The sequence below is a fragment of the Mandrillus leucophaeus genome, unplaced genomic scaffold, assembly GCF_000951045.1.
Source record: "Mandrillus leucophaeus isolate KB7577 unplaced genomic scaffold, Mleu.le_1.0 Scaffold515, whole genome shotgun sequence".
Lineage (NCBI taxonomy): Eukaryota > Metazoa > Chordata > Mammalia > Primates > Cercopithecidae > Mandrillus > Mandrillus leucophaeus.
Window position 1 is genome coordinate 712,904 of NW_012105531.1, and position 10,984 is coordinate 723,887.

Genomic DNA, 10,984 nt, shown 5'->3' on the forward strand with positions numbered 1-10,984 from the left:
AGGAGTTCGAGACAAACCTAGGCAACATGGCGAAACCCAGTCCCTACAAAAAGAACAAAAATTAGTCAGGCATGGTAGCACATGCCTGCATTCCCAGCTACTGAGGAAACTGAAGTGGGGGGATCACTTGAGCCCAGTGAGGTGGAGGATGCAGTGAGCTGTGATTGCACTATTGCATATCAGCCTGAGTGACAGAGTAAGACTCTGTCTCAAACAAAAACAAAAAGAAAGAAGAGGAGGAAGAGGAAGAAGAAGAAGAAGGAGAAGAAGGAGAAGAAGGAGAAGGAGGAGAAGGAGAAGGAGAAGGAGAAGAAGAAGAAGGAGGAGGAGGAGGAGGAGGAGGAGAAGAAGAAGAAGAAGGAGAAGAAGAAAGAAAAGCAATTCATGGCTGAGTGTGGTGGCTCATGCCTGTAATCCCAGCACTTAGGGAGGCTGAGGTGGGCAGATCATCTGAGGTCAGGAGTTCAATACCAGCCTGGCCAACATGGTGAAACCCTGTCTTTACTAAAAATACAAAAATTAGCCAGGCATGGCACAAGCCTGTAATCCCAGCTACTCAGGAAGCTGAGGCAGGAGAATCACTTGAACTTGGGAGGTGTAGGTTGCAGTGGGTCAAGATCACACCATTGCACTCCAGCCTGAGTGACAGAGTGAGACTCCATCTCAAAAAAATAAACAAATAAAAATAAATTTAAAAAAAATTAAAAAAAGAAAAGCATTTCACAATATGAAGTGTATTGTTCCAATTTTGAAATGTTGGCAAAGGATTTTAAAATGGTTTTTTAAAGTTTATACCTAAGGGAAGATAACTGTGAGCAGGTCTCATTCATGGTTTTCCATTTGATGCCCTCTGATCTCATTCAGTACTGTACATACAGGAGAATCCTACTGGACATTTTTGATAGACTAAGAGTTTTAGTCATATGAGATGTGATTTCTGGTAGAAGATGAAATGATTAAAACACAAAACTCTGTACTTAACTCAGACATTTGTACAGTGAAATGTACTGTGGTCTTAACAGGATGTTAGCAACTAAGTCCAGAAATATTTGGGAAAGAAATCACAAAATTAGGCAAACTAAGATTATTTTTACCAGGGAGACTGATTGATTACATTATACCATCTTTAGAATTATAAATTATATACATGTTCAAAATGGTCAGTTAAATGCATTTTTTTTTGCAACCAAAGAAATAAAATGCTATTTCATTAATTTTCATTGTCAAGTTGATATTTTCCTTTCAGTTGCTGTACTAGGCCATTCTTGCCCTGCTATAAAGAAATGAGACTGGGTAACTGAAAAGGAAAGAGGTCTAACTGGCTCACAGTTCTGCAGGTTGCACAGGAAGTACACTGCCAGCGGCTGCTTCTGGGGAGGCCTCAAGAAGCTTTTACTCATGGTGGAAGGTAAAGCAGGAGCAGGCATGTCACATGGCCAGAGCAGGAACAAGAGAAATGGAGGGTGGGGTAAGGGGGTGTGCCACACTTTTAAATGATCAGATCTCCTGAGAAATGACTATCATGAAGAGAGTACCAAGCCACGAGGGATGTGCTCCCATGATCCAAACACCTCCCACCAGGCCCCACCTCTAGCATTGGGGATTACAATTTAGTGTGAGATTTGGGTGGGGACAAATATCCAAGCTATATTCAATGTTTTTCTTTTCTGGAGAAAGCTGAATCATTTCGATGTCTACAAGCAGTTATCTCTTGTGACTGCCCGCCTAGAGGCAATAGTGGTTAGGAGCAATGTCTCCCTTGCAGGTTTGAGTTCTCAGGAGCCTGATGCAGAGATGACCCTGACCTCAGTTGAGCTTTTCCAGCAAATAATGATGCAATGGATCATTTTGCTTTTTAAATAACATTCAAATGTTTAAAAGTTAGAATAATAGACACGTCTTGGTGGTCAATGGTCACTGTTCTCCAAAGGTAATACCAAATTGATAAAAAGTCTTGTGAACGTAATATACATGCAAAAAAATTTTAGAAGACACTAACAATATGCAAAATGGTACAGTAGGTACCTCGGAGAAATAAAAACGTGGGTGAGATATTTTATTGTTTTTTTCTTTGCATCTTTTTGTGTACTTTCAGGAATTCATGTAATTCAGCAATTTGTACAATGCATACATGAGTATGCACTACTTATAATATAAAAAAAAAGACAGATGAAAGAGAAGAAGTGGTTTATAAAATAAATGTTGGTTTAATGTATGAAAATACAAGTTTTGTGATGGCCACTCTCAAGGACGAAAGTAAGGAAGAAGAAATGCAAATGATCTGCTCTTTTCTATTCTTGAAAGGAGGAGTACAGATAAAAATGTGTGGAAGTCTGTTTAAATGCATTTTAATAGGTTATCATTGATATTTCCTTTCAGTTCCTCTGTGTAGTATCTCTAAAATCTTTAAACATAAAGAATACGTTTTTAAGACCAAAAAAGCCAGCTCTAAAGGGAGACTTCAGTTAAGGGTAAACTTAAACAAACACACACAAAATCTGGGAAAAAGAAAGAAATTTGAAGGGCATGTACTGTATTACATTATGATAGATATGACAGATTTTTTTTTTCTTTCTTTCTTTTTTTTTAAGACAGAGTCTTGCTTTGTCACCCAGGCTGGAGTGCAGTGGCGCAATATTGGCTCACTGCAAGCTCCGCCTCCTGGGTTCACGCCATTCTCCTACCTCAGCCTCCCCAGTAGCTGGGACTACAGGCGCCTGTCACCACACCCGGCTAATTTTTTTTTTTTTATTTTTAGTAGAGACGCGGTTTCACTGTGTTAGATATGAGAGATTTGTTTTAAACTTGATCTATGCAACTCTGAACAGATATGCTGAAATAAAATTCTTAGGTCGTCAGAAGAAAGTATTCAAGTCAACATTATGAAATTGCCTTGATGTTCAACAACGGTAGCAGCAACAACAAAAATATGAAAGAATAAATAACCAAACTTACGCTACAGTCAGCAAATCTGAAAAATTCGGAAGCCTAGAAGCAGCAAAATGCTGGTCACTTTGGATAATATGCATATTTGTTATTAATTCTTAGTGTTCCTTTGTAAAGGTGAATTGCTCATTAAGGCAAGAGAGGGGCTTGGTGAGACATGCAGAGGATTAGGGATAAAACTTGATTTCTTTAGGAACTGAAAATGATGCTTCTGATTCTCCCATCAGCTAAATAGGTCCTTAGTGTCCCTAATGCAGAGATAAATAATGCTAAGTGTGTTACCCCTTCAGTGTTCCTGTTCCAAGTAATACAATCCTCCAGGGAGAGAATAAGATATCATGCAAAAGCCCCTGGTACTTAAAATTGAACATTAAATTGAACCAGATCTTCTCAACTGTCTAAACTACAGTTTTGGAAGTATATCATTTGGGACATCAGGGTAACGTTAAAGGCAGTTTTGATACTCCAGGGCATAGCACTTCAATCGCCTGGAATAATTAAGGAAACAATTTAAACAATAGGAAAATCTGGCTTGTTAAGAAAAATGCTTGCTAGAATAACAAACATGATGTGTGTGTATTAGTCAGCAAGTCCTTTGCTCTCTTTTGGCTATGCATATGTAATATGCATATGTAATAAATCGCATCTATCATTTCTTTTCTTCCTGGTATTTGTAACATCTCCTTCTGTAGAATATTTGCCCACGTAATTAGTATGTTCTTCACCCTGTCTTTTAATTCACCAATGGATTTTTAAGAATTTTAATTTAACATGTTTAAGCATAGTATCACACTCAGTTGCAAACTATATGGTAGATTATCCCAAATACCATTTATTCGTATTATCTTATCTATTCAGATTCTGGCTGTAGGCACAGCCATATTCCTATACAAATCCCAAAGGTCAGAAAATCCATTTCTCTCATTTTAACTGATTGAGGAATTTAAGACCAAGTGTGGTTCAGTGTTCTTTACAAGATAATTTATTGCTCTGAATATTTACTGCAGAATTCTAGACTAGCCATTAACCATTTCCTCTGGAGATACCTCATTTGCAGTCTGAAGGGAATAGTGTTATATGCAAGCAAAACTGGGAGAAAAAATATTTTGTGAAGTAAAATTGTCAAAAACCTTTCTACTAATTAACAAAAAAATAATAGCATGCATGAACTTGAAATGTAAAGGACTTGCACTTGAACCAAGAATTTGCACATTTGAAAAATAATAGATGCTGGAGAGGTTGCAGAGAAAAGGAAACACTTACACACTGTTGGTGGCAATGTAAGTTAGTTCAACCCTTGTGAAAAGCAGTATGGTGATTCCTCTAAGAGCTAAAGGCAGAACTATCTTTTGACCCAGCAATTCCTTTACTGGGTATCCACCCAGACAAATATGTTATTCTACCACAAGGACACATTCATGCAAATGTTCACTGCAGCACTATTCACAATAGGAAAGACATGGAATCAGCCTAAATGCCTATCAATCACAGATTAGATAAAGAAAATTTGGTACATATAGACCATGGAATAATATGCAGCCATAAAAAAGAACAAGATCATGTCTTTTGTGGGAACATGGGTGGAAGTAGAGGCTACTATGCTTAGCAAACCAAGACAGGAACAGAAGACCAAATATAGCATGTTCTCACATATAAGTGGGAGCTAAATGATGAGCGCTTATGAACACAAAGAAGGAAACAGACACTGAGGTCTAATTGATGGGGGAAGGTGGAAGGAAGGAGAGGAGCGGAAAAGAGAACTGTTGGGTACTGGGCTTTATACCTGGGCGATGAAATAATATGTACAACAAACCCCCGTGACATGTGTTTACCTATGTAACAAACCTTCGTATGTACCTCAGAACCTAAAATAAAAGTTAAAATGCACACTTGAATGTGTGTTAAAGGGTTGGGCAATTTATACGAATGAGTGAAATCAGTTGTAAGATGATAGAGAAGGTTGTCGACTATATCAAACTGTAAATATTGTCCCTTTCAAAATTACTTTAATTCTAAAAGATAAAAGAAGCAGCAGCAGCAGCAGCAGGAGCAGGAGCAGAAGCAGGAGGAGGAGCAGTTCTGTGAGTTACAAGGCAGTTTCAACCTGAAGTCAACCATTTGTGATATTTTCAATTGCACAGAATGGACTGAGTTATCTAATAAGTGACATACTTTTAATCTATTTTGAAGACAGGAAAAAAAAACAAGAGTTAGATTTTCACTTTATGCTGTACACAAAAATAATTCAAAATGTTTTAAAGATAAAAGCATTTAAGTCAATAGAGTGCAAGAAGTTTATGCTTTAATGTACTCCCTCTGTTCCAAACACATAGGAATAAAATATAGAAAGGAAAAAGCAAAAGGGCATAACAAGATCAAAAGCAAAATAAAACATTTTTGAATCAGAAACAGAAAATAAATTGAAGACACTGAGTGGGTTCCAAAGCCATTGGTCACCTAAGTGTCCAAAAGCAGGCAGAGCAGTTAAGGGTTCAGCTCCCATGAGCAAGAGACACCAAAACTGTTCCAGGTGAGTCAGAAACCACTGTTTCCAGTTACAGACAGGAAAGAAGTTTCCTACCACCTACTCCATCCCTTGAAAAGACACTTAACAACAACAACAATAACAGCAACAAACTATTCCCAACCATTTCCTAAGGTTATTTCTATGGAGCAACTGACTTCAGAAGGTAATGAACACAGAAACAGTGTGGAATAAAATTTTAAATCAAGAGACCTGTAGTCTCCAGATTGCTTATATCCTTCAATATCACTGCAGGGAAGAAACTTGAAACCATAATTATGAGACCTAGTTCTGTACTATGAGTTTAGATGGAAGTAATCTTAGAATTGCAAACCAGACATTGAAACCAAAGAACACAGAATGTCTCGAAACATTTCAAATAATTAATACAATACAGACTTTGTTTTCTACCCACGATGCAAGCAACTCAGATAGGAATGAATAGACACATATAAACACAAACATACACACAAACAAATTAGAACCTTAAAATGATACTCTGACTTCTCTTCAGATGAGATACATTTTTCATCTTTTAAGATGTTCTACTAAGTAGCTCATGAGATAAAGAGGAAACTGTGACAGAAATTATGAAACATTTAGACACAAATGACGATAAAAATACTACCGGGAAAAGGTGGAATCCAGTTTTCACAATTGCAAGAATGAAAATATGTAAACTTAAATTCATTTATTTGAAAAGGAAAATACTTTAAAACTAAATGGCTTTTTAAAAAAGCTAAATGAATTAAACATTTAACACAGTAGCTTAGGAAAAATAAGAAAGTTGAAGCAAGAAAATAATAAAGTTAGGAACAGTTATTAGTGAAATAGAAAACAAAGAAACAAAAGAATTAATGAAATAAAAATCTAATTTGTGGAAAAAAAAATAGAAAAGCACCCAATAAGACTAATTAATAAAATAAAACATTTATGTAATTAGCAATGAAATAAGACACACTTATAGATATAAAGCACATTTAAAACCAAATTAAGTTCAGAAACCAATCTGATATATATGCCAAAATCCTAAATAAAATATGATCTAGATGAGCAAACTTGTGTGGAAAATAATACATCATGGCCTATTTCTGTTTATTTTGGAAATACAAGAAGAGTTCAATAATAGAAAAGATATTAAGTATTACACTAATGAACAGATGAGAGGGAAAACCACATGGTCATAACAGTAAATGCAGAAAAAAAAGTTTCATAAAATTCAAACAACTATGATTTTTAAAACATTCAGAAAATAAATGCAGATGCTAATCTCACTACTGAATTTTAAGTCTTAACCAATGCAATATATTGAAAATATTTTGGAATTTAGAAATATAACGGAAATGAAGAAATAAAATGATAGGTACTGGCTATCTATGTGATTATTTGGAATTTTCACTAGTAGATTTCACAGAGTGTGCAGGATGCAAGGTCAGCATAAAAATTAATAAGATCACCAATAATAACCAATTAGAAAACATAATTTAAAGTTTCTTGTCCTTTATAGAAAACAAAAGCAACTCCAAAATCATCATGCAGTCAGGAATAAACTTAAGAAAAGAAAATCTTAAGAATTTAAAGGAATAATATTTTATTAAAAACACTTAGAAGCAGACTTGAATAAATAGAGATACATTCATGGATGGAAAGGCTTAAAATTGTAAAGATGTAAATTCTCTCCTTGATTTTTAATTTTATAAACACAAAGTTTTATTTGAATTTTATGAGAACCATATGAAACTTTATTTTTTTTAGTAAGCTTAGCCAGGAAGTCTGTATTAGCCAGTTTCATCAGAATGTCTTATTATTTATTTCCCTAGTCCCTATCAGATGTATTTGCTTCAACTGGTTCTCAATTGTGGTTGCCCATTCACAATTTTAATTCTGTTATCTGTGCCACCTGACCTTGGGATTTTTTGGTTCTGACTCCTAGTAACTGGGCTTGGCAACTACTAAACTACTGAACTCTCTTCTTACCTCCTACCCTAGATCTTTTCTCAATAGTTTCTCTGAAACTGTTCCCTGAAACACTGCTAGTATGTAGTTGCATAATCCCATTGCACAAACCAATCCTTGGCCATACCCACTGAGTGATTCTTATTTAGTTTTCAACCAAAAACCTTAGGAAAATTTTTTTTAATGCATAAATGTTTCATTTCTGTTAATATATGTCTCATAATGGGTGTGCCACTATCCCTGATGTTGTACCGCTGGAAATGGGATTTTCAGACTAAAACAATGACTCACTGAGGTGCCATTTCTAGAAATCTAGTCATTTCTACCTAGGAAATTGGCCAATCTCAGGAAGTAATAAATAGGTTACCAAAAGGGAAGTTAAAGCTTCAAATGAATTGAAGTCTTGTGAGATTTTAATGAATAAAAGCTATTTTCAAAAAATAATAACCTTAGGTAATTTTTAACGTGTGAAGTTCTGACTCTTTCAGAACTAAAAAGCAACAACACAACTATTTTGAAAACTTTTTTTCTTAGAAGAAATCTAGATAATGACTACATTTTATGAGGTTGTTTTAAAAATACATTGTACATATGAAGGTGTAAATTTAATTGTCAAACACTTTATTTAAAAATTAAGCAGGTCAAATAATTTGTTCCCTCTGACTTATTTTTTGGCACTACTTTATCGGATATGAATAAAAATCAAATATTGAATTGCACCTTTCTCAAAAGAACTATTTAAAAATAATCTTAGACATAATATTCCATAGTTGTAAGTCCAAGGAAAATAACAAAGATTCAGTCCCATAATCCAGATCTGGAGATTTAAAATTTTTATTTGTTCATGTGAAAAAACAAAAGATGTTAAAAAGAAAGCAGATTTTTTGACCTCTTAAAGTGAATAGAGAGACAGCGACAGCTAGGTTCAGCCCACACAGTTATAAACTACACCGGTGATTTTCTTTCCTTTTTCCAATTATTTTCCTAATTCAGCTAGATATACATTCCACAGTGCTCCAGTTTTGCAGAGACAATCTTCTTTGTTTCACTCTGACCTGCCCTTGCCTGTTTTGAGCCCCATTACCTAAGAAACTTTCAAATGTTTTAGGTATCTGATAAAAATGAACCAAGGATATTTTGTTTTTCAGTGTATAATGCTTCTATTTCTATCACCATGTCAACTCCATGGCAATCAAACATCTGGAGATAATCTTTATAGCATCCTTCCTATATTTTAAAGATAATTGCCTTGTCCCCTTATAGTTCTGAATTCATTATTCTCAGTTGCTTTAGCACGACCTTGTTAATATCAACATCAACAGACGTGAGAAACTAAGGAGGACTAAACTTCTGTCTGCCATGATTGATTATCTAAAATTTTGTGGGTAAAGATGGCCCTGCACACAACAGTCTGAGCACACTGGATCCTGATAACACTAAATTTACTTATCAGTCTCCATGAATAATTTGTGGAAACTTGTGTGACTATAGCAAGTGTGAGGGTTAGTTTTGTGTCAACTTGACTGGGCTGTGAGGTGCCCAGATACTTAAACATTAGTTCTGGCTGTGTCTGTGAGGGCATTTCTGGATGGAATTAAGCACTCCTCAGCAAGTGTAAAAAAACAGAAATTATAACAAACTGTCTCTCAGACCACAGTGCAATCAAACTGGAACTCAGGATTAAGAAACTCACTCAAAACCGCTGAACTACGTGAAATCTGCTCCTGATTCCACTCAAAACCGCTCAACTACAACCTGCTCCTGAATGACTGACTACTGGGCACATAACAAAATGAAGGCAGAAATAAAGACATTCTTTGAAACCAATGAGAACAAAGATACAACATACCAGAATCTCTGGGACACATTTAAAGCAGTGTGTAGAGGGAAATTTACAGCACTAAATGCCCGCAAGAGAAAGCAGGAAAGATCTAAAATTGACACCCTAACATCACAATTAAAAGAACTAGAGAAGCAAGAGTAAATACATTCAAAAGCTAGCAGAAGGTAAGAAATAACTAAAATCAGAGCAGAACTGAAGGAGATAGAGACACAAAAAAACCCTTCAAAAATTCAATGAATCCAGGAGCTGGTTTTTGAAAAGATCAACAAAATTGATAGACTGCTAGCAAGATTAATAAAGAAGAAAAGAGAGAAGAATCAAATAGACACAATAAAAAATGATAAAGGGGATATCACCACCAACCCCACAGAAATACAAACTACCATCAGAGAATATCATAAACACCTCTATGAAAATAAACTAGAAAACCTAGAAGAAGTGGATAAATTCCTGGACACATACACTCTCCCAAGACTAAACCAGGAAGAATTTGAATCCCTGAATAGACCAATAACAGGCTCTGAAATTGAGGCAATAATTAATAGCCTACTAACCAAAAAAAAATCCAGGACCAGATATATTCGCAGCCGAATTCCACCAAAGGTACAAGGAGGAGCTGGTACCATTCCTTCTGAAACTATTCCAATTAATAGAAAAAGGGGGAATTCTCCCTAACTCATTTTATGAGGCCAACATTATCCTGATACCAAAGCTGGCAGAGACAGAACAAAACAAGATAATTATAGACCAATATCCCTGATGAACATCGATGCGAAAATCCTCAATAAAATACTGGCAGACCGAATCCAGCAGTACATCAAAAAGCTTATCCACCATGATCAAGTCGGCTTCATCGCTGGGATGCAAGGCTGATTCAACATATACAAACCAACAAACGTAATCTAGCATATAAACAGAACCAAAGACAAAAACCACATGATTATCTCAATAGATGCAGAAAAGGCCTTTGACAAAATTCAACAGCATGTTAAAAACTCTCAATAAATTGAGTATTGATGGAACGTATTTCAAAATAATAAGACTTATTTATGACAAACCTACAGCCAATATCATACTGAATGAGCAAAAACTGGAAGCATTCCCTTTGAAAACTGGCATAAGACAGGGATGCCCTCTCTCACCACTCCTATTCAACATACTGTTGAAAGTTCTGGCCAGGGCAATCAGGCAGGAGAAAGAAATAAAGGATATTCAAGTAGGAAAAGAGAAAGTTAAATTGTCCCTATTTGCAGATGATATGATTATGTATTTAGAAAACCCCATTGTCTCAGCCCCAAATCTCCTTAAGCTGATCAGCAACTTCACCAAAGTCTCAGGATACAAAATCAATGTGCAAAAATCACAAGCATTCTTATACACCAATAACAGACAGAGAGCCAAACTATGAGTGAACTCCCATTCACAACTGCTTCAAATAGAATAAAATACCTAGGAATCCAACTTACAAGGGATGTGAAAGGCCTCTTCAAGGAGAACTACAAACCACTGCTCAATGAAATAAAAGAGGACACAAACAAATGGAAGAACATTCCATCCTCATGGATAGGAAAAATCAATATTATGAAAATGGCCATGCTGCCCAAGGTAATTTATAGATTCAATGTCACCCCCATTAAGCTACCAGTGACTTTCTTCACAAAATTGAAAAAAACTACTTTAAAGTTCATATGGAACCAAAAAAGACCCCGCATTGC